The sequence below is a fragment of the Convolutriloba macropyga genome, chromosome 9 (assembly GCF_964194025.1).
Source record: "Convolutriloba macropyga chromosome 9, txConMacr16.3, whole genome shotgun sequence".
NCBI lineage: Eukaryota > Metazoa > Xenacoelomorpha > Acoela > Convolutidae > Convolutriloba > Convolutriloba macropyga.
This window is the reverse complement of record NC_134476.1, coordinates 23746617-23772993: the sequence shown is the minus strand read 5'-3', so window position 1 is coordinate 23772993 and position 26377 is coordinate 23746617. Positions and strand designations below refer to the sequence as shown.

At 38.6% G+C, this 26377-nt stretch overlaps 18 non-coding genes across 18 annotated transcripts; all 18 read left to right on the top strand.

Annotated features, from left to right (window-relative positions):
- Positions 1-217: 217 nt before the first annotated feature.
- Positions 218-336, top strand: LOC142347156 (5S ribosomal RNA). The gene has a single exon (XR_012760174.1). It is a non-coding gene; the product is annotated as a 5S ribosomal RNA (ribosomal RNA).
- A 7508-nt stretch (positions 337-7844) lies between these two features.
- LOC142347362 (5S ribosomal RNA) lies at positions 7845-7963 on the top strand. Its single transcript, XR_012760357.1, has one exon. It is a non-coding gene; the product is annotated as a 5S ribosomal RNA (ribosomal RNA).
- A 947-nt stretch (positions 7964-8910) lies between these two features.
- Positions 8911-9029, top strand: LOC142346892 (5S ribosomal RNA). The gene has a single exon (XR_012759928.1). It is a non-coding gene; the product is annotated as a 5S ribosomal RNA (ribosomal RNA).
- Positions 9030-9977: 948 nt separating this feature from the next.
- Positions 9978-10096, top strand: LOC142347115 (5S ribosomal RNA). The gene has a single exon (XR_012760137.1). It is a non-coding gene; the product is annotated as a 5S ribosomal RNA (ribosomal RNA).
- Positions 10097-11421: 1325 nt separating this feature from the next.
- On the top strand, positions 11422-11540 carry LOC142346974 (5S ribosomal RNA). Its single transcript, XR_012760006.1, has one exon. It is a non-coding gene; the product is annotated as a 5S ribosomal RNA (ribosomal RNA).
- Positions 11541-12496: 956 nt separating this feature from the next.
- Positions 12497-12615, top strand: LOC142347036 (5S ribosomal RNA). The gene has a single exon (XR_012760063.1). It is a non-coding gene; the product is annotated as a 5S ribosomal RNA (ribosomal RNA).
- A 1141-nt stretch (positions 12616-13756) lies between these two features.
- LOC142347361 (5S ribosomal RNA) lies at positions 13757-13875 on the top strand. The gene has a single exon (XR_012760356.1). It is a non-coding gene; the product is annotated as a 5S ribosomal RNA (ribosomal RNA).
- A 1143-nt stretch (positions 13876-15018) lies between these two features.
- Positions 15019-15137, top strand: LOC142347360 (5S ribosomal RNA). Its single transcript, XR_012760355.1, has one exon. It is a non-coding gene; the product is annotated as a 5S ribosomal RNA (ribosomal RNA).
- A 949-nt stretch (positions 15138-16086) lies between these two features.
- On the top strand, positions 16087-16205 carry LOC142347053 (5S ribosomal RNA). The gene has a single exon (XR_012760079.1). It is a non-coding gene; the product is annotated as a 5S ribosomal RNA (ribosomal RNA).
- A 948-nt stretch (positions 16206-17153) lies between these two features.
- Positions 17154-17272, top strand: LOC142347114 (5S ribosomal RNA). The gene has a single exon (XR_012760136.1). It is a non-coding gene; the product is annotated as a 5S ribosomal RNA (ribosomal RNA).
- A 948-nt stretch (positions 17273-18220) lies between these two features.
- Positions 18221-18339, top strand: LOC142347358 (5S ribosomal RNA). Its single transcript, XR_012760353.1, has one exon. It is a non-coding gene; the product is annotated as a 5S ribosomal RNA (ribosomal RNA).
- Positions 18340-19287: 948 nt separating this feature from the next.
- Positions 19288-19406, top strand: LOC142346978 (5S ribosomal RNA). The gene has a single exon (XR_012760009.1). It is a non-coding gene; the product is annotated as a 5S ribosomal RNA (ribosomal RNA).
- Positions 19407-20686: 1280 nt separating this feature from the next.
- Positions 20687-20805, top strand: LOC142347356 (5S ribosomal RNA). Its single transcript, XR_012760352.1, has one exon. It is a non-coding gene; the product is annotated as a 5S ribosomal RNA (ribosomal RNA).
- Positions 20806-21941: 1136 nt separating this feature from the next.
- LOC142347355 (5S ribosomal RNA) lies at positions 21942-22060 on the top strand. Its single transcript, XR_012760351.1, has one exon. It is a non-coding gene; the product is annotated as a 5S ribosomal RNA (ribosomal RNA).
- Positions 22061-23196: 1136 nt separating this feature from the next.
- LOC142346898 (5S ribosomal RNA) lies at positions 23197-23315 on the top strand. The gene has a single exon (XR_012759934.1). It is a non-coding gene; the product is annotated as a 5S ribosomal RNA (ribosomal RNA).
- Positions 23316-23594: 279 nt separating this feature from the next.
- LOC142347354 (5S ribosomal RNA) lies at positions 23595-23713 on the top strand. The gene has a single exon (XR_012760350.1). It is a non-coding gene; the product is annotated as a 5S ribosomal RNA (ribosomal RNA).
- Positions 23714-24849: 1136 nt separating this feature from the next.
- LOC142347102 (5S ribosomal RNA) lies at positions 24850-24968 on the top strand. The gene has a single exon (XR_012760125.1). It is a non-coding gene; the product is annotated as a 5S ribosomal RNA (ribosomal RNA).
- A 1136-nt stretch (positions 24969-26104) lies between these two features.
- LOC142346932 (5S ribosomal RNA) lies at positions 26105-26223 on the top strand. Its single transcript, XR_012759966.1, has one exon. It is a non-coding gene; the product is annotated as a 5S ribosomal RNA (ribosomal RNA).
- Positions 26224-26377: the final 154 nt, after the last annotated feature.

Here is a 26377-nt window from a genome sequence, read left to right as displayed (position 1 = left end):
GTATTGTGGATGGTTGGAAGCAAAAAGTTTGCGCGTTTGTCATAATACACTGTATGGCTACGAATTGCATAAATTATAACACAACCGTGGCTAAAATTGCATGTATTAAGTGACTATTTTGCAAACCGCAAGGCGGCGAGTTAAAGTGATCCTGTAAATGAATATAAGACTACAATACAATACTGTTGTATATAAATTCGCTCCCGCTCACGCAAATACCTACGACCATACCATTTTGAATGCACCGGTTCTCGTCCGATCACCGAAGTTAAGCAACATTGGGCCTGGTTAGTACTTGGATGGGTGACCGCTTGGGAACACCAGGTGTTGTAGGCTTTTTCTTTTGAGTATTCAAACCTCATAGAATACTTTTATTCGATATTTACACATTTTAGAGCCTCAAAAAGCCTCGGTGATCGAAAAAGTTAAGCCTCATCGATCGCGGATACTTTTTTGTAAATTGGTAAAAACTTGTCCAAAATGGTTCGCTGTGCCTAATTTTTTTATTTTATCCCAAACTACGGCTCAAGTGGAGTATGCCCACAGAAAATGAGCCAAATCGGACTAAAATTGACGATTTGGTGACCAAAACAAAGTTCGGTGATCGAAAAAGTTAAGCCGCATCGAGCGCGGATACTTTTTTGGAAATCGGTAAAAACTTGTCCAAAATGGTTCGCTGTGCCAGATTTATTTATTTTATCCCAAATTTTGGCTCAAGTGGAGCATGCCCACAAAAAATGAGCCAAATCGGACCAAAATTGACGATTTGGTGACCAAAACAAAGTTCGGTGATCGAAAAAATTAAGCCTCATCGAGCGCGGATACTTTTTTGGAAATTGATAAAAACTTGTCCAAAATGGTTCGCTGTGCCAGATTTTTTTATCCTATCCCAAACTATGGCTTAAGTGGAGTATGCCCACAAAAATGAGCCAAATCGGACTAAAATTGACGATTTGGTGACCAAAACAAAGTTCGGTGATCGAAAAAGTTAAGCCGCATCGAGCGCGGATACTTTTTTGGAAATCGGTAAAAAGTTGTCCAAAATGGTTCGCTGTGCCAAATTTATTTATTTTATTCCAAACTATGGCTCAAGTGGAGCATGCCTACAAAAAATGAGCAAAATCGAACTAAAATTAACGATTTGGTGACCAAAACAAAGTTCGGTGATCGAAAAAGTTAAGCCTCATCGAGCGCGGATACTTTTTTGGAAATTGATAAAAACTTGTCCAAAATGGTTCGCTGTGCCAGATTTTTTTATCCTATCCCAAACTATGGCTTAAGTGGAGTATGCCAACAAAAATGAGCCAAATCGGACTAAAATTGACGATTTGGTGACCAAAACAAAGTTCGGTGATCGAAAAAGTTAAGCCGCATCGAGCGCGGATACTTTTTTGGAAATCGGTAAAAACTTGTCCAATATGGTTCGCTGTGCCAGATTTATTTATTTTATCCCAAACTATGGCTCAAGTGGAGCATGCCCACAAAAAATGAGCCAAATCGAACTAAAATTGACGATTTGGTGACCAAAACAAAGTTCGGTGATCGAAAAAGTTAAGCCGCATCGAGCGCGGATACTTTTTTGGAAATCGGTAAAAACTTGTCCAAAATGGTTCGCTGTGCCAGATTTTTTTATCCTATCCCAAACTATGGCTTAAGTGGAGTATGCCCACAAAAATGAGCCAAATCGGACTAAAATTGATGATTTGGTGACCAAAACAAAGTTCGGTGATCGAAAAAAGTTAAGCCGCATCGAGCGCGGATACTTTTTTGGAAATCGGTAAAAACTTGTCCAAAATGGTTCGCTGTGCCAGATTTATTTATTTTATCCCAAACTATGGCTCAAGTGGAGCATGCCTACAAAAAATGAGCAAAATCGAACTAAAATTGACGATTTGGTGACCAAAACAAAGTTCGGTGATCGAAAAAGTTAAGCCTCATCGAGCGCGGATACTTTTTTGGAAATTGGTAAAAACTTGTCCAAAATGGTTTGCTGTGCCAGATTTTTTTTATCCTATCCCAAACTATGGCTTAAGTGGAGTATGCCCACAAAAATGAGCCAAATCGGACTAAAATTGACGTTTTGGTGACCAAAACAAAGTTCGGTGATCGAAAAAGTAAAGCCTCATCGAGCGCGGATACTTTTTGTAAATGACAATTTCAGCAAAAACCATTGCTCCAAACACACCCCATATATTGTAAAGGCCGTTATAATAGTTCCCCTGCTTGCGTATTATGTATATTTGATATTTGGAACTGTCTCGGAAACATCAATACTAATTGTATAATTTCCCTTTATTAAACTAATTTTTAACTTAGTGCAAATCGCTCAGTTCCATTCTTTAGGCTGCACTCCGCTAACGCAGAGTTCATTCAAATAAAACTTATCAAATAGAATTAATACTTACCTATTTAATAAGTTTATCACAACAATTAGGCTTTTAAATAATAAATTTAGATGCTATTTTTACAGTTGGTTATTACAAAGTTACAAAGGAGGTAAGTATTGACGAAAATTTACATTTGGTATTTACAAAGAAGTTAAAAGGAAATTAACTAGGCTTCATCGTTGAAGCTTTACAAATAGTTACAAAAATAGGCTAAGACACACCAATTAGGCTTTACACAGCAATTAGGCCATTAATTAAAAACTTCCGAAGTAGGTATTTACAAATGCTAATTAGAAAATTGCAAGTCGCTTGAAAGAGACAACATTAGAGATTGAGTAAAAAGTTAAATAGTTTTTAGTTTGCTCAGGAGTTTCTTGCCATGATCCGTTTAAAACACTTGCAGTAAATCGTAGAGTTTCGACTCTCATATGGACAAATATCTGACGCCAGTTCGTCAATTGTAATATATTTCTTGCTGCAGTTAATTTGTCGCATTCAAAAACCAAGTGTTCAGATGTTTCGAATTTGTTTTCACAGAAACTGCAAAGTGGCGAGTCAGAGAAATTTTTCAGCCATCTGACTTGTTTGTCAACGAGACAGTTGAATGCTAGTCGATACAACAAATTTTGCTGTTGAGGTAGGAGCTTGTTTACTTTCCAAATATCTGCACAAAAGCGGGTTAATTCTTCCGTTGAACAATGGTATTTAATGACAGCTTTGCGTAAACGATTTTCAATAAAACTGAAGGGGAAAATTTCATTGATTATGTACCAGTAGATTTCTTTTGTTTTCATGTGATTATGCAACCTGAGCGAGGATTCTCTGTTGTTTTTGATTAGAAGTAGAACATTCTCGTTCTGGACAACTTTGAGCTTTAAAGAGGTTATTAAAATGGATGGTTCTTTCGAAAAGGTGATCGAGTTCTCGTCAGATGAATTTAATTCGTCTATATAAAATTTAAAATTTTGCAGAAACGATTTTTGAGATAATGTGTGGAAGGGAGATCCCGCCTCTAGCTGATGACTGGTATAGGACTTCGCTTCTAATTTCCATTTTCTGACCAGCTTTCAAAAAGGTTGTTAACGAGGTTTTGCATTATTCCCAAGCTTTTCATGGTCGTGTCTGTGTGTCGAGCATAGTAAAGGAATTTTGGAAGAATGAATGTTTCAATAATATTTTTCTTGGCTTTCAGTGTTTTCGCTCGTGAAATAAAACGACTGTAGATAGCTATTTGTGTTTTCAGGAGACCAAGAAGATTCGGTTGAGATTTGTCAGCGTGGAAAACTATACCAAGGATTTTTGTTGATTGCACAGTTTCATAAAAGGGAATGTTGGTAGTAGACAGGATTTCGCTCTTTTTCACATTAATTTCTAGCTGAGTTTGATCACAAAATTCTTTTACAGTATCAAAGAGCACTTCAATCGATGATTTATGAACTAGACATGTAATGTCATCAGCATAAGCAACAGTTTTTGCGTTTACGAAACCTTTGATGTGAGTTGAGTTGTCAACAGAACAAAGTAACGGCTCAATAGCAAGAATAAAAAGCATAGCTGATAGAGAACAACCTTGTCTTACTCCACGTTCGAGAACAATTGTCTGGGAGAGGTAGCCACTGATTTCAATAATTGCTTTGGTTTGCTTATATATTGCTTTTATTGCAGATTTCGTAAAATTATCTACACCAATTCTATCGAGAAGAGCGAATATATAATCCCTATCTACTTTGTCAAAAGCTTTCGAGGAGTCTAGATTTACGATACATTTACTGTTATTCAATTGTTTGTGAGCTTTGCGTACCTTAATCAGTGCGATATTAATTTGTCGTTTGTTTAGGTAGGCATGTTGATGTTGACCAATTACGTCTTCGAGGTTTTTGATTAGCCTGTTAGCTAAAATATGCGACAGAATTTTTAAGTCAGTGTTCAGCAGGCTTATGGGTCTGAACTCGTCTACTGTTTTGGGGTTTTCGGTTTTTGGAATGAGTTTCAATATTGCAATTTGTTGGTTGTCTGGAAGTCTATTGGTGTTGACTACATTGTTGAAAACTTTTTTCAATATGGGAGCCATTTCTCGTTTAAATACTTTATAAAAATTCGAAATTATACCGTCTGATCCTGGTGAACTATCTGCGTTTAGTTTGTCGATAGCTTTATTCACTTCGTCTAAGGTGAATTCGTTTTCTGTTGTCATATCAGTTTCTTGCTTCTGCAGTTGATCAAGCAAGCTTTCAAAGGACCATTTCTTTTTACTTTCATACAGTTTTGAGAAATGATTCTCAAATATTTTAATGATCTCGTCTTGATTACTTGTTACACTGTCACCAACTTTCAATGATGTAATACTATTTGTGTTATTTTTAGTTCTCGACCATGATTTGAAATCTCTGGCATTACCAATTTCACAGGATTGCATCAATTTTTTAAAGTGTTTAAAGCTCAATCGTTGTTTGTTGTTCTCGTGCTCGTTGATTTGGGATAGTGTTGCATTGTATCGATTTAAAATGGTTTGGTTTACCTTGCTGATTGGTCTGATTTACCTTGCTGAATTTTTTCTCTTAGTTCCTTTTCTTCACGTAAGCTGCCTTTCATCTTTGAGCTTATCACTCGAGATTTGTTTATCGCTAAAGCTTGGCACACATCTCGTATATGGCACATCAACTCTTCATATGTGTCCTCAATCGGACAAAGATTACCAAATTGTTTCAGTTTTTCTCTGATATAGTTTTTATTTTCTACTAAAACAGTGTCATTCATTTTCCAAAAGCTCTGACCACGTTCTTTTTCTTCAACTTTGTTGCTCAGCTCCAAAAGCATGTGATCCGAGAGGTTATTTCTATGTATTTTCATGATGCTGTAATTGAGATCATTAGTAAAAAAGCAATCTATGCGCGAGAAAGATGATGTTCTCTTATCATAATTTGTGAAGTCTTGGACGTCTAGTTCGACTGCTATATCAAGAAGGAGCGCTTTCTCGATGACCGGCTTTAGTTTAGCGAATCGCTTTATCCTGTCATCTTCACTTCTCAGAGCATTTGAGGTGTTTCTTGGATCATGGCTAAATGCATTGAAATCTCCTGTTAAAACTACGAATCGTCCAAGTTCAATTTTAGTGAGACTTGAGCTTAATTGTTTGAGCTTTGATGTGTAATTGTTTGGATTTAAATAAGTATTGATTAAGACAAGGTTTAAATTTGGAAACGTTATTGCTGAATGATCTCTTGATTGCAATCTTTGTTCGTTGGTATTGATTTCTTCGCTCCAAACTGTTATTAAACCACCACTACAGTTTATTGCCGGCACTAAATGGTAGCTCAATTTGTATTGTTCAAGAATTGCTTCATGTGAGCGAGGTAGAGTGAGAATTTTCGTTTCTTGAACACATAGGAAAAAGAAGGTTCCTGGAGCTAGTTGGTAACACTTTTCAATTATTGAGAAAAATTTTTTCGGGCTCTTAATGCCACAGGAATTCAAGCTGAAAATTTTATGCTCAATCATTTGCTATTGTTATTCAACTCGTTTTTTTTACGCCATTCAGTGTTCAGAAAGTGTCTTGGTATTTCAATGTTCTGTTGCTTTCGTTGATGGTTTTGAGTTTGTTTGTTGACTGTCTTGTATTGTTTCAAAACAACTCCTTTGAGAGGCTCGACGTTTGATGAATTTAGTCTTTTTGGAGAGTTTGATTTCATAATGTTGTTGCTTTGTTTTTCAGTTGAAATTTGGTTAGACAAAGAATCAATTTGTTCTGTGGTTTTTGAGCTTTCTGTTGCTTTGGTACACATTTCAGGGCTTTCTGTTGATCCGCTACAAATTTCTTCTACAAACGTTTCTTGAATTTCTTCTTCGTCTATAGTTAGATTGCCAAAAGAGTCTTGATCGAGCATTTCTTGTTCCTGGGCGTTGTCAGGATTTGTTTCTTGTGTTTTCAGATGGGTGTTTTTCTGTTCTGTGCTTACATTTTGACGATTTTGCCTTTCGACTTTATGCATTTCCTTTTGCCATAGAAAACACCAGTCTTTATGGTGTCCAATACATTGGCGGCTTTTTTCTTCGCAAAAGCTACAGCTATGGAGCGCGGGAACATGGAATTTGATTTCTAGGCCATTCCAGTCTTTAAAATTGGCAATTTTGCTCTCATAGGACCATTTTCTTAGCTTTTCCTCTTCGTTAGCATTGTGGACAGTAACACTTAAAGTTGCATATCCGTCGAAAATCAAGTCCCCATCAATATTTACTTTCATGCGATTGATTGTCGGGTTGTGCTCTATTCCCTTTGGGAGTTCGATCAATTTAAGAGTTTCGGTATCCGAACAAACGTAAGGGAGATTTACAAATATAATGTTGTATCTTCTGGGGTAGAAGTTTCTTTCTTTGTTGAGGATATGCTTGCCCATTGGAAATACAGTTTTGCCCAGCAAATTGAGGCCTCGCGATCTTATCGAGTGATATTGCGTTCTAACAGTTGGAGGGGAAGTAACTGTCAGTGTGTGCAGCGTTTTTTCTCTTATCTGCGCGAATGTTCTGCTAATGGTTATTTGAGATCGTACTTCTTGTGGGAACTCTTTCAGAATCGATTTAGCACACTGAATGTAAGCATCGTTCAAAGATCCTGTGTTTGCAAGCATCGATTTAGTAAAAGGAGGGATAATTTGCATGATTTGAAAGTCATTAGAAGCTGCTATTTTTGAAAGGCCGTTTTGGATCGCAGTGGAATACATGTTCCGATTTTCGCTCGCGGTTGTGGCTATTATTGAAGGGAAAGTGTTCTCCCCCATTGGGGAAAACAGCTTAAAAACTCGTAAACGATTGAAAGGGAGCTCTCTAACTTAAACAACTTAAAAAGCTAGAGCTGATGAGGCGTGTATTTAAAAGAAATTCTAAAGAGCGAAGGCTAAGAGCAAAAAGGTAAGAGAAAAAGGTAAGAGAAAAGTGGGGATTTTAAAACTTAAGCAACTTTTAGTGAAAAATCTCTTTTTAAAAAAGACTCACTCCCAAAGGACGTTCCTACACAAAGTGGAGTACTTGCTTGTGGCTTTCCTCTCACACTTTGAGGTAGTGATCCGCAAGTGACATTAATAGCTTTTTAATCATCATCACAACAATTAGGCTAAAAGCAATTCGCCACTGATTTTCCCAATTACCGGCCTAAACCCACTGAAGTCATACTTCCGGTTCAATGTCCGGTTATACAAGTTCCTCGTACCCAATTCATCTGTGCTTTGTTTTGCGGCCGTTCCACTGTATTGTGGATGGTTGGAAGCAAAAAGTTTGCGCGTTTGTCATAATACACTGTATGGCTACGAATTGCATAAATTATAACACAACCGTGGCTAAAAATGCATGTATTAAGTGACTATTTTGCAAACCGCATGGCGGCGAGTTAAAGTGATCCTGTATATGAATATGAGACTACAATACAATACTGTTGTATATAAATTCGCTCCCGCTTACGCAAATGCCTACGACCATACCATGTTGAATGCACCGGTTCTCGTCCGATCACCGAAGTTAAGCAACATTGGGCCTGGTTAGTACTTGGATGGGTGACCGCTTGGGAACACCAGGTGTTGTAGGCTTTTTGTTTTGAGTATTCAAATCTCATAGAATACTTTTATTCGATATTTACACATTTTAGAGCCTCAAAAAGCCTCGATGATCGAAAAAGTTAAGCCTCATCGAGGGCGGATACTTTTTTGGAAATCGGTGAAAACTTTTCCAAAATGGTTCGCGGTGCCACATTTTTTGTTTTATCCCAAATTATGACTCAAGTGGAGTATGCGCACAAAAAATGAGCCAAATCGGACTAAAATTGACGATTTGGTGACCAATACAAAGTTCGGTGATCGAAAAAGTTAAGCCTCATCGAGCGCGGATACTTTTTGTAAATGACAATTTCAGCAGTAACCATTGCTCCAAACACACCCCATATACTTGTAAAGGCCATTATAATAGTTCCCCTGCTTGCGTATTATGCATATTTGATATTTGGAACTGTCTCGGAGACATCAATAATAATTGTATAATTTCCCTTTATTAAACTAACTTTTAAGTTAGTGCAAATCGCTCAGTTCCATTCTTTAGGCTGCACTCCGCTAACGCAGAGTGCATTCAAATAAAACTTATCAAATAGAGTTAAAACTGACCTATTTAATACGCTTATCACAACAATTTGGCTAAAAGCAATTCGCCACTGATTTTCCCAATTACCGGCCTAAACCCACTGAAGTCATACTTCCGGTTCAATGTCCGGTTATACAGGTTCCTCGTACTCAATTCATCTGTGCTTTGTTTTGCGGCCGTTCCACTGTATTGTGGATGGTTGGAAGCAAAAAGTTTGCGCGTTTGTCATAATACACTGTATGGCTACGAATTGCATAAATTATAACACAACCGTGGCTAAAAATGCATGTATTAAGTGACTATTTTGCAAACCGCAAGGCGGCGAGTTAAAGTGATCCTGTATATGAATATGAGACTACAATACAATACTGTTGTATATAAATTCGCTCCCGCTTACGCAAATGCCTACGACCATACCATGTTGAATGCACCGGTTCTCGTCCGATCACCGAAGTTAAGCAACATTGGGCCTGGTTAGTACCTGGATGGGTGACCGCTTGGGAACACCAGGTGTTGTAGGCTTTTTAATTTGAGTATTCAAATCTCATAGAATACTTTTATTCGATATTTACACATTTTAGAGCCTCAAAAAGCCTCGATGATCGAAAAAGTTAAGCCTCATCGAGGGCGGATACTTTTTTGGAAATCGGTGAAAACTTTTCCAAAATGGTTCGCGGTGCCAAATTTTTTTGTTTTATCCCAAATTATGGCTCAAGTGGAGTATGCGCACAAAAAATGAGCCAAATCGGACTAAAATTGACGATTTGGTGACCAATACAAAGTTCGGTGATCGAAAAAGTTAAGCCTCATCGAGCGCGGATACTTTTTGTAAATGACAATTTCAGCAGTAACCATTGCTCCAAACACACCCCATATACTTGTAAAGGCCATTATAATAGTTCCCCTGCTTGCGTATTATGTATATTTGATATTTGGAACTGTCTCGGAAACATCAATACTAATTGTATAATTTCCCTTTATTAAACTAACTTTTAAGTTAGTGCAAATCGCTCAGTTCCATTCTTTAGGCTGCACTCCGCTAACGCAGAGTGCATTCAAATAAAACTTATCAAATAGAGTTAAAACTGACCTATTTAATACGTTTATCACAACAATTTGGCTAAAAGCAATTCGCCACTGATTTTCCCAATTACCGGCCTAAACCCACTGAAGTCATACTTCCGGTTCAATGTCCGGTTATACAGGTTCCTCGTACCCAATTCATCTGTGCTTTGTTTTGCGGCCGTTCCACTGTTTTGTGGATGGTTGGAAGCAAAAAGTTTGCGCGTTTGTCATAATACACTGTATGGCTACGAATTGCATAAATTATAACACAACCGTGGCTAAAATTGCATGTATTAAGTGACTATTTTGCAAACCGCAAGGCGGCGAGTTAAAGTGATCCTGTATATGAATATGAGACTACAATACAATACTGTTGTATATAAATTCGCTCCCGCTTACGCAAATGCCTACGACCATACCATGTTGAATGCACCGGTTCTCGTCCGATCACCGAAGTTGAGCAACATTGGGCCTGGTTAGTACTTGGATGGGTGACCGCTTGGGAACACCAGGTGTTGTAGGCTTTTTCTTTTGAGTATTCAAACCTCATAGAATACTTTTATTCGATATTTACACATTTTAGAGCCTCAAAAATCCTCGGTGATCGAAAAAGTTAAGCCTCATCGAGCGCGGATACTTTTTTGGAAATCGGTAAAAACTTGTCCAAAATGGTTCGCGGTGCCAGATTTTTTTTCTTATCCCAAACTATGGCTCAAGTGGAGCATGCCCACAAAAAATGAGCCAAATTGGACTAAAATTGACGATTTGGTGACCAAAACAAAGTTCAGTGATCGAAAAAATTAAGCCTCATCGAGCGCGGATACTTTTTTGGAAATCGGTAGAAACTTGTCCAAAATGGTTCGCTGTGCCAGATTTTTTTATTTTATCCCAAACTATGGCTCAAGTGGAGCATGCCCAAAAAAATGAGCCAAATCGGACTAAAATTGACGATTTGGTGACCAATACAAAGTTCGGTGATCGAAAAAGTTAAGCCTCATCGAGCGCGGATACTTTTTTGGAAATCGGTAAAAACTTGTCCAAAATGGTTCGCTGTGCCAGATTTTTTTATTTTATCCCAAACTATGGCTCAAGTGGAGCATGCCCAAAAAAAATGAGCCAAATCGGACTAAAATTGACGATTTGGTGACCAATACAAAGTTCGGTGATCGAAAAAGTTAAGCCTCATCGAGCGCGGATACTTTTTGTAAATGACAATTTCAGCAGTAACCATTGCTCCAAACACACCCCATATACTTGTAAAGGCCATTATAATAGTTCCCCTGCTTGCGTATTATGTATATTTGATATTTGGAACTGTCTCGGAAACATCAATACTAATTGTGTAATTTCCCTTTATTAACCTAACTTTTAAGTTAGTGCAAATCGCTCAGTTCCATTCTTTAGGCTGCACTCCGCTAACGCAGAGTGCATTCAAATAAAACTTATCAAATAGAGTTAAGACTTACCTTTTTAATACGTTTATCACAACAATTAGGCTAAAAGCAATTCGCCACTAATTTTCCCAATTACCGGCCTAAACCCACTGAAGTCCGGTTACTTCCGGTTCAATGTCCGGTTATACAGGTTCCTCGTACCCAATTCATCTGTGCTTTGTTTTGCGGCCGTTCCACTGTTTTGTGGATGGTTGGAAGCAAAAAGTTTGCGCGTTTGTCATAATACACTGTATGGCTACGAATTGCATAAACTATAACACAACCGTAGCTAAAAATGCATGTATTAAGTGACTATTTTGCAAACCGCAAGGCGGCGAGTTAAAGTGATCCTGTATATGAATATGAGACTACAATACAATACTGTTGTATATAAATTCGCTCCCGCTTACGCAAATGCCTACGTCCATACCATGTTGAATGCACCGGTTCTCGTCCGATCACCGAAGTTAAGCAACATTGGGCCTGGTTAGTACTTGGATGGGTGACCGCTTGGGAACACCAGGTGTTGTAGGCTTTTTCTTTTGAGTATTCAAACCTCATAGAATACTTTTATTCGATATTTACACATTTTAGAGCCCCAAAAAGCCTCGGTGATCGAAAAAGTTAAGCCTCATCGAGCGCGGATACGTTTTTTGGAAATCGGTAAAAACTTGTTCAAAATGGTTTGCGGTGCCAGATTTTTTTATTTTATCCCAAACTATGGCTCATGGCTCAAGTGGAGCATTCCCAAAAAAAATGAGCCAAATCGGACTAAAATTGACAATTTGGTGACCAATACAAAGTTCGGTGATCGAAAAAGTTAAGCCTCATCGAGCGCGGATACTTTTTGTAAATGACAATTTCAGCAGTAACAATTGCTCCAAACACACCCCATATACTTGTAAAGGCCATTATGATAGTTCCCCTGCTTGCGTATTATGTATATTTGATATTTGGAACTGTCTCGGAAACATCAATACTAATTGTATAATTTCCCTTTATTAAACTAACTTTTAAGTTAGTGCAAATCGCTCAGTTCCATTCTTTAGGCTGCACTCCGCTAACGCAGAGTGCATTCAAATAAAACCTATCAAATAGAGTTAATACTTACCTTTTTAATACGTTTATCACAACAATTAGGCTAAAAGCAATTCGCCACTGATTTTCCCAATTACCGGCCTAAACCCACTGAAGTCATACTTCCGGTTCAATGTCCGGTTATACAGGTCCCTCGTACCCAATTCATCTGTGCTTTGTTTTGCGTCCGTTCCACTGTATTGTGGATGGTTGGAAGCAAAAAGTTTGCGCGTTTGTCATAATACACTGTATGGCTACGAATTGCATAAATTATAACACAACCGTGGCTAAAAATGCATGTATTAAGTGACTATTTTGCAAACCGCAAGGCGGCGAGTTAAAGTGATCCTCTATCTGAATATGAGACTACAATACAATACTGTTGTATATAAATTCGCTCCCACTTACGCAAACGCCTACGACCATACCATGTTGAATGCACCGGTTCTCGTCCGATCACCGAAGTTAAGCAAAATTGGGCCTGGTTAGTACTTGGATGGGTGACCGCTTGGGAACACCAGGTGTTGTAGGCTTTTTCTTTTGAGTATTCAAACCTCATAGCATACTTTTATTCGATATTTACACATTTTAGAGCCTCAAAAAGCCTCGGTGATCGAAAAAGTTAAGCCTCATCGAGCGCGGATACTTTTTTGGAAATCGGTAAAAACTTGTCCAAAATGGTTTGCGGTGCCAGATTTTTTTATTTTATCCCAAACTATGGCTTAAGTGGAGCATGCCCACAAAAAATGAGTCAAATCGGACTAAATTTGACGATTTGGTGACCAAAACAAAGTTCGGTGATCGAAAAAGTTAAGCCTCATCGAGCGCGGATACTTTTTTGGAAATCGGTAAAAACTTGTCCAAAATGGTTCGCTGCGCCAGATTTTTTTTACTTTATCCCAAACTATGGCTCATGGCTCAAGTGGAGCATGCCCAAAAAAATGAGCCAAATCGGACTAAAATTGACAATTTGGTGACCAATACAAAGTTCGGTGATCGAAAAAGTTAAGCCTCATCGAGCGCGGATACTTTTTGTAAATGACAATTTCAGCAGTAACCATTGCTCCAAACACACCCCATATACTTGTAAAGGCCATTATAATAGTTCCCCTGCTTGCGTATTATGTATATTTGATATTTGGAACTGTCTCGGAAACATCAATACTAATTGTATAATTTCCCTTTATTAAACTAACTTTTAAGTTAGCAAATCGCTCAGTTCCATTCTTTAGGCTGCACTCCGCTAACGCAGAGTGCATTCAAATAAAACTTATCAATTAGAGTTAATACTTTCCTATTTAATACGTTTATCACAACAATTAGGCTAAAAGCAATTCGCCACTGATTTTCCCAATTACCGGCCTAAACCCACTGAAGTCATACTTCCGCTTCAATGTCCGGTTATACAGGTTCCTCGTACCCAATTCATCTGTGCTTTGTTTTGCGGCCGTTCCACTGTATTGTGAATGGTTGGAAGCAAAAAGTTTGCGCGTTTGTCATAATACACTGTATGGCTACGAATTGCATAAATTATAACACAACCGTGGCTAAAAATGCATGTATTAAGTGACTATTTTGCAAACCGCAAGGCGGCGAGTTAAAGTGATCCTGTATATGAATATGAGACTACAATACAATACTGTTGTATATAAATTCGCTCCCGCTTACGCAAATGCCTACGACCATACCATGTTGAATGCACCGGTTCTCGTCCGATCACCGAAGTTAAGCAACATTGGGCCTGGTTAGTACTTGGATGGGTGACCGCTTGGGAACACCAGGTGTTGTAGGCTTTTTCTTTTGAGTATTCAAACCTCATAGAATACTTTTATTCGATATTTACACATTTTAGAGCCTCAAAAAGCCTCGGTGATCGAAAAAGTTAAGCCTCATCGAGCGCGGATACTTTTTTGGAAATCGGTAAAAACTTGTCCAAAATGGTTCGCGGTGCCAGATTTTTTTATTTTATCCCAAACTATGGCTCAAGTGGAGCATGCCCACAAAAAATGAGCCGAATCGGACTAAATTTGACGATTTGGTGACCAAAACAAAGTTCGGTGATCGAAAAAGTTAAGCCTCATCGAGCGCGGATACTTTTTTGGAAATCGGTAAAAACTTGTCCAAAATGGTTCGCTGCGCCAGATTTTTTTTACTTTATCCCAAACTATGGCTCATGGCTCAAGTGGAGCATGCCCAAAAAAATGAGCCAAATCGGACTAAAATTGACAATTTGGTGACCAATAAAAATTTCGGTGATCGAAAAAGTTAAACCTCATCGAGCGCGGATACATTTTGTAAATGACAATTTCAGCAGTAACAATTGCTCCAAACACACCCCATATACTTGTAAAGGCCATTATAATAGTTCCCCTGCTTGCGTATTATGTATATTTGATATTTGGAACTGTCTCGGAAACATCAATACTAATTGTATAATTTCCCTTTATTAAACTAACTTTTAAGTTAGTGCAAATCGCTCAGTTCCATTCTTTAGGCTGCACTCCGCTAACGCAGAGTGCATTCAAATAAAACTTATCAAATAGAGTTAATACTTTCCTATTTAATACGTTTATCACAACAATTAGGCTAAAAGCAATTCGCCACTGATTTTCCCAATTACCGGCCTAAACCCACTGAAGTCATACTTCCGGTTCAATGTCCGGTTATACAGGTTCCTCGTACCCAATTCATCTGTGCTTTGTTTTGCGGCCGTTCCACTGTATTGTGGATGGTTGGAAGCAAAAAGTTTTCGCGTTTGTCATAATACACTGTATGGCTACGAATTGCATAAATTATAACACAACCGTGGCTAAAAATGCATGTATTAAGTGACTATTTTGCAAACCGCAAGGTGGCGAGTTAAAGTGATCCTGTATATGAATATGAGACTACAATACAATACTGTTGTATATAAATTCGCTCCCGCTTACGCAAATGCCTACGACCATACCATGTTGAATGCACCGGTTCTCGTCCGATCACCGAAGTTAAGCAACATTGGGCCTGGTTAGTACTTGGATGGGTGACCGCTTGGGAACACCAGGTGTTGTAGGCTTTTTCTTTTGAGTATTCAAACCTCATAGAATACTTTTATTCGATATTTACACATTTTAGAGCCTCAAAAAGCCTCGGTGATCGAAAAAGTTAAGCCTCATCGAGCGCGGATACTTTTTTGGAAATCGGTAAAAACTTGTCCAAAATGGTTCGTGGTGCCGGATTTTTTTTATTTTATCCCAAACTATGGCTCAAGTGGAGCATGCCCACAAAAAATGAGCCAAATCGGACTAAAATTGACGATTTGGTGACCAAAACAAAGTTCGGTGATTGAAAAAGTTAAGCCTCATCGAGCGCGGATACTTTTTGTAAATGAAAATTTCAGCAGTAACCATTGCTCCAAACACACCCCATATACTTGTAAAGGCCATTATAATAGTTCCCCTGCTTGCGTATTATGTATATTTGATATTTGGAACTGTCTCGGAAACATCAATACTAATTGTATAATTTCCCTTTATTAAACTAACTTTTAAGTTAGTGCAAATCACTCAGTTCCATTCTTTAGGCTGCACTCCGCTAACGCAGAGTGCATTCAAATAAAACTTATCAAATAGAGTTAATACTTTCCTATTTAATACGTTTATCACAACAATTAGGCTAAAAGCAATTCGCCACTGATTTTCCCAATTACCGGCCTAAACCCACTGAAGTCATACTTCCGGTTCAATGTCCGGTTATACAGGTTCCTCGTACCCAATTCATCTGTGCTTTGTTTTGCGGCCGTTCCACTGTATTGTGGATGGTTGGAAGCAAAAAGTTTTCGCGTTTGTCATAATACACTGTATGGCTACGAATTGCATAAATTATAACACAACCGTGGCTAAAAATGCATGTATTAAGTGACTATTTTGCAAACCGCAAGGTGGCGAGTTAAAGTGATCCTGTATATGAATATGAGACTACAATACAATACTGTTGTATATAAATTCGCTCCCGCTTACGCAAATGCCTACGACCATACCATGTTGAATGCACCGGTTCTCGTCCGATCACCGAAGTTAAGCAACATTGGGCCTGCTTAGTACTTGGATGGGTGACCGCTTGGGAACACCAGGTGTTGTAGGCTTTTTCTTTTGAGTATTCAAACCTCATAGAATACTTTTATTCGATATTTACACATTTTAGAGCCTCAAAAAGCCTCGGTGATCGAAAAAGTTAAGCCTCATCGAGCGCGGATACTTTTTTGGAAATCGGTAAAAACTTGTCCAAAATGGTTCGCGGTGCCAGATTTTTTTATTTTATCCCAAACTAAAGCTCAAGTGGAGCATGCCCACAAAAAATGAGCCAAATCGGACTAAAATTGACGATTTGGTGACCAAAACAAAGTTCGGTGATCGAAAAAGTTAAGCCTCATCGAGCGCGGATACTTTTTGTAAATGAAAATTTCAGCACTAACCATTGCTCCAAACACACCCCATATACTTGTAAAGGCCATTATAATAGTTCCCCTGCTTGCGTATTATGTATATTTGATATTTGGAACTGTCTCGGAAACATCAATACTAATTGTATAATTTCCCTTTATTAAACTAACTTTTAAGTTAGTGCAAATCACTCAGTTCCATTCTTTAGGCTGCACTCCGCTAACGCAGAGTGCATTCAAACAAAACTTATCAAATAGAGTTAATACTTACCTATTTAATACGTTTATCACAACAATTAGGCTGAAAGCAATTCGCCACTGATTTTCCCAATTACCGGCCTAAACCCACTGAAGTCATACTTCCGGTTCAATGTCCGGTTATACAGGTTCCTCGAAACCAATTCATCTCTGCTTTGTTTTGCGGCCGTTCCACTGTATTGTGGATGGTTGGAAGCAAAAAGTTTGCGCGTTTGTCATAATACACTGTATGGCTACGAATTGCATAAATTATAACACAACCGTGGCTAAAATTGCATGTATTAAGTGATTATTTTGCAAACCGCAAGGCGGCGAGTTAAAGTGATCCTTTATATGAATATGAGACTACAATACAATACTGTTGTATATAAATTCGCTCCCGCTTACGCAAATGCCTACGACCATACCATGTTGAATGCACCGGTTCTCGTCCGATCACCGAAGTTGAGCAACATTGGGCCTGGTTAGTACTTGGATGGGTGACCGCTTGGGAACACCAGGTGTTGTAGGCTTTTTCTTTTGAGTATTCAAACCTCATAGAATACTTTTATTCGATATTTACACATATTAGAGCCTCAAAAAGCCTCGGTGATCGAAAAAGTTAAGCCTCATCGAGCGCGGATACTTTTTTGGAAATCGGTAAAAACTTGTCCAAAATGGTTCGCTGTGCCAGATTTTTTTATTTTATCCCAAATTACGGCTCAAGTGGAGCATGCCCACAAAAAATGAGCCAAATCGGACTAAAATTGACGCTTTGGTGACCAATACAAAGTTCGGTGATCGAAAAAGTTAAGCCTCATCGAGCGCGGATACTTTTTGTAAATGACAATTTCAGCAGTAACCATTGCTCCAAACACACCCCATATACTTGTAAATGCCATTATAATAGTTCCCCTGCTTGCGTATTATGTATATTTGATATTTGGAACTGTCTCGGAAACATCAATACTAATTGTATAATTTCCCTTTATTAAACTAACTTTTAAGTTAGTGCAAATCGCTCAGTTCCATTCTTTAGGCTGCACTCCGCTAACGCAGAGTGCATTCAAACAAAACTTATCAAATAGAGTTAATACTTACCTATTTATTACGTTTATCACAACAATTAGGCTAAAAGCAATTCGCCACTGATTTTCCCAATTACCGGCCTAAACCCACTGAAGTCATACTTCCGGTTCAATGTCCGGTTATACAGGTTCCTCGAAACCAATTCATCTCTGCTTTGTTTTGCGGCCGTTCCACTGTATTGTGGATGGTTGGAAGCAAAAAGTTTGCGCGTTTGTCATAATACACTGTATGGCTACGAATTGCATAAATTATAACACAACCGTGGCTAAAAATGCATGTATTAAGTGACTATTTTGCAAACCGCAAGGCGGCGAGTTAAAGTGATCCTGTATATGAATATGAGACTACAATACAATACTGTTGTATATAAATTCGCTCCCGCTTACGCAAATGCCTACGACCATACCATGTTGAATGCACCGGTTCTCGTCCGATCACCGAAGTTAAGCAACATTGGGCCTGGTTAGTACTTGGATGGGTGACCGCTTGGGAACACCAGGTGTTGTAGGCTTTTTTTTTGAGTATTCAAACCTCATAGAATACTTTTTTTTCGATATTTACACATTTTACAGCCTCAAAAAGCCTCGGTGATCGAAAAAGTTAAGCCTCATCGAGCGCGGATACTTTTTTGGAAATCGGCAAAAACTTGTCCAAAATGGTTCGCGGTGCCCGACTTTTTTATTTTATCCCAAACTATGGCTCAAGTGGAGCATGCCCACAAAAAATGAGCCAAATCGGACTAAAATTGACGATTTGGTGACCAAAACAAAGTTCAATGATCGAAAAAGTTAAGCCTCATCGAGCGCGGATACTTTTTGTAAATGACAATTTCAGCAGTAACCATTGCTCCAAACACACCCCATATACTTGTAAAGGCCATTATATTAGTTCCCCTGCTTGCGTCTTATGTATATTTGATATTTGGAACTGTCTCGGAAACATCAATACTAATTGCATAATTTCCCTTTATTAAACTAACTTTTAAGTTAGTGTAAATCGCTCAGTTCCATTCTTTAGGCTGCACTCCGCTAACGCAGAGTGCATTCAAATAAAACTTATCAAATAAAGTTAATACTTACCTATTTAATAAGTTTATCACAACAATTAGGCTAAAAGCAATTCGCCACTGATTTTCCCAATTACCGGCCTAAACCCACTGAAGTCATACTTCCGGTTCAATGTCCGGTTATACAGGTTCCTCGAAACCAATTCATCTCTGCTTTGTTTTGCGGCCGTTCCACTGTATTGTGGATGGTTGGAAGCAAAAAGTTTGCGCGTTTGTCATAATACACTGTATGGCTACGAATTGCATAAATTATAACACAACCGTGGCTAAAATTGCATGTATTAAGTGACTATTTTGCAAACCGCAAGGCCGCGAGTTAAAGTGATCCTGTATATGAATATGAGACTACAATACAATACTGTTGTATATAAATTCGCTCCCACTTACGCAAATGCCTACAACCATACCATGTTGAATGCACTGGTTCTCGTCCGATCACCGAAGTTAAGCAACATTGGGCCTGGTTAGTACTTGGATGGGTGACCGCTTGGGAACACCAGGTGTTGTAGGCTTTTTCTTTTGAGTATTCAAACCTCAAAGAATACTTTTATTCGATATTTACACATTTTAGAGCCTCAAAAAGCCTCGGTGATCGAAAAAGTTAAGCCTCATCGAGCGCGGATACTTTTTTGGTAATCGGTAAAAACTTGTCCAAAATGGTTCGCGGTGCCAGATTTTTTTATTTTATCCCAAACTATGGCTCAAGTGGAGCATGCCCACAAAAAATGAGCCAAATCGGACTAAAATTGACGATTTGGTGACCAAAACAAAGTTCGATGATCGAAAAAGTTAAGCCTCATCGAGCGCGGATACTTTTTTGGAAATCGGTAACAACTTGTCCAAAATGGTTCGCTGTGCCAGATTTTTTTATTTTATCCCAACCTATGGCTCAAGTGGAGCATACCCACAAAAAATGAGCCAAATCGGACCAAAATTGACGATTTGGTGACCAAAACAAAGTTCGGTGATCGAAAAAGTTAAGCCTCATCGAGCGCGGATACTTTTTTAGAAATCGGTAAAAACTTGTCCAAAATGGTTCGCGGTGCAAAATTTGTCCAAAATGGTTCGCGGACTAAAATTGACGATTTGGTGACCAATACAATGTTCGGTGATCGAAAAAGTTAAGCCTCATCGAGCGCGGATACTTTTTGTAAATGACAATTTCAGCAGTAACCATTGCTCCAAACACACCCCATATACTTGTAAAGGCCATTATAATAGTTCCCCTGCTTGCGTATTATGTATATTTGATATTCGGAACTGTCTCGGAAACATCAATACTAATTGTATAATTTCCCTTTATTAAACTAACTTTTAAGTTAGTGCAAATCGCTCAGTTCCATTCTTTAGGCTGCACTCCGCTAACGCAGAGTGCATTCAAATAAAACTTATCAAATAAAGTTAATACTTAACTATTTAATAAGTTTATCACAACAATTAGGCTAAAAGCAATTCACCACTGATTTTCCCAATTACCGGCCTAAACCCACTGAAGTCATACTTCCGGTTCAATGTCCGGTTATACAGGTTCCTCGAAACCAATTCATCTCTGCTTTGTTTTGCGGCCGTTCCACTGTATTGTGGATGGTTGGAAGCAAAAAGTTTGCGCGTTTGTCATAATACACTGTATGGCTACGAATTGCATAAATTATAACACAACCGTGGCTAAAATTGCATGTATTAAGTGACTATTTTGCAAACCGCAAGGCGGCGAGTTAAAGTGATCCTGTATATGAATTTGAGACTACAATACAATACTGTTGTATATAAATTCGCTCCCGCTTACGCAAATGCCTACGACCATACCATGTTGAATGCACCGGTTCTCGTCCGATCACCGAAGTTAAGCAACATTGGGCCTGGTTAGTACTTGGATGGGTGACCGCTTGGGAACACCAGGTGTTGTAGGCTTTTTCTTTTGAGTATTCAAACCTCATAGAATACTTTTATTCGATATTTACACAATTTAGAGCCTCAAAAAGCCTCGGTGATCGAAAAAGTTAAGCCTCATCGAGCGCGGATACTTTTTTGGAAATCGGTAAAAACTTGTCCAAAATGGTTCGCGGTGCCAGATTTTTTTATTTTATCCCAAATTATGGCTCAAGTGGAGCATGCCCACAAAAAATGAGCCAAATCGGACCAAAATTGACGATTTGGTGACCAAAACAAAGTTCGGTGATCGAAAAAATTAAGCCTCATCGAGCGCGGATACTTTTTTGGAAATTGGTAAAAACTTGTCCAAAATGGTTCGCTGTGCCAGATTTTTTTATTTTATCCCAAAATATGGCTTAAGTGGAGCATGCCCACAAAAAATGAGCCAAATCGGACTAAAATTGACGATTTGGTGGCCAATACAAAGTTCGGTGATCGAAAAAGTTCAGCCTCATCGAGCGCGGATACTTTTTGTAAATGACCATTTCAGCAGTAACCATTGCTCCAAACACACCCCATATACTTGTAAGGGCCATTATAATAGTTCCCCTGCTTGCGTATTATGTATATTTGATATTCGGAACTGTCTCGGAAACATCAATACTAATTGTATAATTTCCCTTTATTAAACTAACTTTCAAGTTAGTGCAAATCGCTCAGTTCCATTCTTTAGGCTGCACTCCGCTAACGCAGAGTGCATTCAAATAAAACTTATCAAATAAAGTTAATACTTAACTATTTAATAAGTTTATCACAACAATTAGGCTAAAAGCAATTCACCACTGATTTTCCCAATTACCGGCCTAAACCCACTGAAGTCATACTTCCGGTTCAATGTCCGGTTATACAGGTTCCTCGTACCCAATTCATCTTTGCTTTGTTTTGCGGCCGTTCCACTGTATTGTGGATGGTTGGAAGCAAAAAGTTTGCGCGTTTGTCATAATACACTGTATGGCTACGAATTGCATAAATTATAACACAACCGTGGCTAAAATTGCATGTATTAAGTGACTATTTTGCAAACCGCAAGGCGGCGAGTTAAAGTGATCCTGTATATGAATTTGAGACTACAATACAATACTGTTGTATATAAATTCGCTCCCGCTTACGCAAATGCCTACGACCATACCATGTTGAATGCACCGGTTCTCGTCCGATCACCGAAGTTAAGCAACATTGGGCCTGGTTAGTACTTGGATGGGTGACCGCTTGGGAACACCAGGTGTTGTAGGCTTTTTCTTTTGAGTATTCAAACCTCATAGAATACTTTTATTCGATATTTACACAATTTAGAGCCTCAAAAAGCCTCGGTGATCGAAAAAGTTAAGCCTCATCGAGCGCGGATACTTTTTTGGAAATCGGTAAAAACTTGTCCAAAATGGTTCGCGGTGCCAGATTTTTTTATTTTATCCCAAATTATGGCTCAAGTGGAGCATGCCCACAAAAAATGAGCCAAATCGGACCAAAATTGACGATTTGGTGACCAAAACAAAGTTCGGTGATCGAAAAAATTAAGCCTCATCGAGCGCGGATACTTTTTTGGAAATTGGTAAAAACTTGTCCAAAATGGTTCGCTGTGCCAGATTTTTTTATTTTATCCCAAAATATGGCTTAAGTGGAGCATGCCCACAAAAAATGAGCCAAATCGGACTAAAATTGACGATTTGGTGGCCAATACAAAGTTCGGTGATCGAAAAAGTTCAGCCTCATCGAGCGCGGATACTTTTTGTAAATGACCATTTCAGCAGTAACCATTGCTCCAAACACACCCCATATACTTGTAAGGGCCATTATAATAGTTCCCCTGCTTGCGTATTATGTATATTTGATATTCGGAACTGTCTCGGAAACATCAATACTAATTGTATAATTTCCCTTTATTAAACTAACTTTTAAGTTAGTGCAAATCGCTCAGTTCCATTCTTTAGGCTGCACTCCGCTAACGCAGAGTGCATTCAAATAAAACTTATCAAATAAAGTTAATACTTAACTATTTAATAAGTTTATCACAACAATTAGGCTAAAAGCAATTCACCACTGATTTTCCCAATTACCGGCCTAAACCCACTGAAGTCATACTTCCGGTTCAATGTCCGGTTATACAGGTTCCTCGTACCCAATTCATCTTTGCTTTGTTTTGCGGCCGTTCCACTGTATTGTGGATGGTTGGAAGCAAAAAGTTTGCGCGTTTGTCATAATACACTGTATGGCTACGAATTGCATAAATTATAACACAACCGTGGCTAAAATTGCATGTATTAAGTGACTATTTTGCAAACCGCAAGGCGGCGAGTTAAAGTGATCCTGTATATGAATTTGAGACTACAATACAATACTGTTGTATATGAATTCGCTCCCGCTTACGCAAATGCCTACGACCATACCATGTTGAATGCACCGGTTCTCGTCCGATCACCGAAGTTAAGCAACATTGGGCCTGATTAGTACTTGGATGGGTGACCGCTTGGGAACACCAGGTGTTGTAGGCTTTTTCTTTTGAGTATTCAAACCTCATAGAATACTTTTATTCGATATTTAAACATTTTAGAGCCTCAAAAAGCCTCGGTGATCGAAAAAGTTTGCGCGTTTGTCATAATACACTGTATGGCTACGAATTGCATAAATTATAACACAACCGTGGCTAAAATTGCATGTATTAAGTGACTATTTTGCAAACCGCAAGGCGGCGAGTTAAAGTGATCCTGTATATGAATATGAGACTACAATACAATACTGTTGTATATAAATTCGCTCCCGCTTACGCAAATGCCTACGACCATACCATGTTGAATGCACCGGTTCTCGTCCGATCACCGAAGTTAAGCAACATTGGGCCTGGTTAGTACTTGGATGGGTGACCGCTTGGGAACACCAGGTGTTGTAGGCTTTTTCTTTTGAGTATTCAAACCTCATAGAATACTTTTATTCGATATTTACACATTTTAGAGCCTCAAAAAGCCTCGGTGATCGAAAAAGTTAAGCCTCATCGAGCGCGGATACTTTTTTGGAAATCGGTAAAAACTTGTCCAAAATGGTTCGCGGTGCCAGATTTTTTTATTTTATCCCAAATTATGGCTCAAGTGGAGCATGCCCACAAAAAATGAGCCAAATCGGACCAAAATTGACGATTTGGTGACCAAAACAAAGTTCGGTGATCGAAAAAATTAAGCCTCATCGAGCGCGGATACTTTTTTGGAAATTGGTAAAAACTTGTCCAAAATGGTTCGCTGTGCCAGATTTTTTTATTTTATCCCAAACTATGGCTCAAGTGGAGAATGCCCACAAGAAATGAGCCAAATCGGACTAAAATTGACGATTTCGTGACCAATACAAAGTTCGGTGATCGAAAAAGTTAAGCCTCATCGAGCGCGGATACTTTTTGTAAATGACAATTTCAGCAGTAACCATTGCTCCAAACACACCTCATATACTTGTAAAGGCCATTATAATAGTTCCCCTGCTTGCGTATTATGTATATTTGATATTTGGAACTGTCTCGGAAACATCAATACTAATTGTATAATTTCCCTTTATTAAACTAACTTTTAAGTTAGTGCAAATCGCTCAGTTCCATTCTTTAGGCTGCACTCCGCTAACGCAGAGTGCATTCAAATAAAACTTATCAAATAGAGTTAATACTTACCTTTTTAATACGTTTATCACAGCAATTAGGCTAAAAGCAATTCGCCACTGATTTTCCCAATTACCGGCCTAAACCCACTGAAGTCATACTTCCGGTTCAATGTCCGGTTATACAGGTTCCTCGTACCCAATTCATCTGTGCTTTGTTTTGCGGCCGTTCCACTGTATTGTGGATGGTTGGAAGCAAAAAGTTTGCGCGTTTGTCATAATACACTGTATGGCTACGAATTGCATAAATTATAACACAACCGTGGCTAAAATTGCATGTATTAAGTGACTATTTTGCAAACCGCAAGGCGGCGAGTTAAAGTGATCCTGTATATGAATTTGAGACTACAATACAATACTGTTGTATATAAATTCGCTCCCGCTTACGCAAATGCCTACGACCATACCATGTTGAATGCACCGGTTCTCGTCCGATCACAGAAGTTAAGCAACATTGGGCCTGGTTAGTACTTGGATGGGTGACCGCTTGGGAACACCAGGTGTTGTAGGCTTTTTCTTTTGAGTATTCAAACCTCATAGAATACTTTTATTCGATATTTACACATTTTAGAGCCTCAAAAAGCCTCGGTGATCGAAAAAGTTAAGCCTCATCGAGCGCGGTTACTTTTTTGGAAATCGGTAAAAACTTGTCCAAAATGGTTCGCGGTGCCAAACTTTTTTATTTTATCCCAAATTATGGCTCAAGTGCAGCATGCCCACAAAAAATGAGCCAAATCGGACCAAAATTGACGATTTGGTGACCAAAACAAAGTTCGGTGATCGAAAAAATTAAGCCTCATCGAGCGCGGATACTTTTTTGGAAATTGGTAAAAACTTGTCCAAAATGGTTCGCTGTGCCAGATTTTTTTATTTTATCCCAAACTATGGCTTAAGTGGAGCATGCCCACAAAAAATGAGCCAAATCGGACTAAAATTGACGATTTGGTGACCAATACAAAGTTCGGTGATCGAAAAAGTTAAGCCTCATCGAGCGCGGATACTTTTTGTAAATGATAATTTCAGCAGTAACCATTGCTCCAAACACACCCCATATACTTGTAAGGGCCATTATAATAGTTTCCCTGCTTGCGTATTATGTATATTTGATATTCGGAACTGTCTCGGAAACATCAATACTAATTGTATAATTTCCCTTTATTAAACTAACTTTTAAGTTAGTGCAAATCGCTCAGTTCCATTCTTTAGGCTGCACTCCGCTAACGCAGAGTGCATTCAAATAAAACTTATCAAATAAAGTTAATACTTACCTATTTAATAAGTTTATCACAACAATTAGGCTAAAAGCAATTCACCACTGATTTTCCCAATTACCGGCCTAAACCCACTGAAGTCATACTTCCGGTTCAATGTCCGGTTATACAGGTTCCTCGTACCCAATTCATCTTTTCTTTGTTTTGCGGCCGTTCCACTGTATTGTGGATGGTTGGAAGCAAAAAGTTTGCGCGTTTGTCATAATACACTGTATGGCTGCGAATTGCATAAATTATAACACAACCGTGGCTAAAATTGCATGTATTAAGTGACTATTTTGCAAACCGCAAGGCGGCGAGTTAAAGTGATCCTGTATATGAATTTGAGACTACAATACAATACTGTTGTATATAAATTCGCTCCCGCTTACGCAAATGCCTACGACCATACCATGTTGAATGCACCGGTTCTCGTCCGATCACCGAAGTTAAGCAACATTGGGCCTGATTAGTACCTGGATGGGTGACCGCTTGGGAACACCAGGTGTTGTAGGCTTTTTCTTTTGAGTATTCAAACCTCATAGAATACTTTTATTCGATATTTACACATTTTAGAGCCTCAAAAAGCCTCGGTGATCGAAAAAGTTTGCGCGTTTGTCATAATACACTGTATGGCTACGAATTGCATAAATTATAACACAACCGTGGCT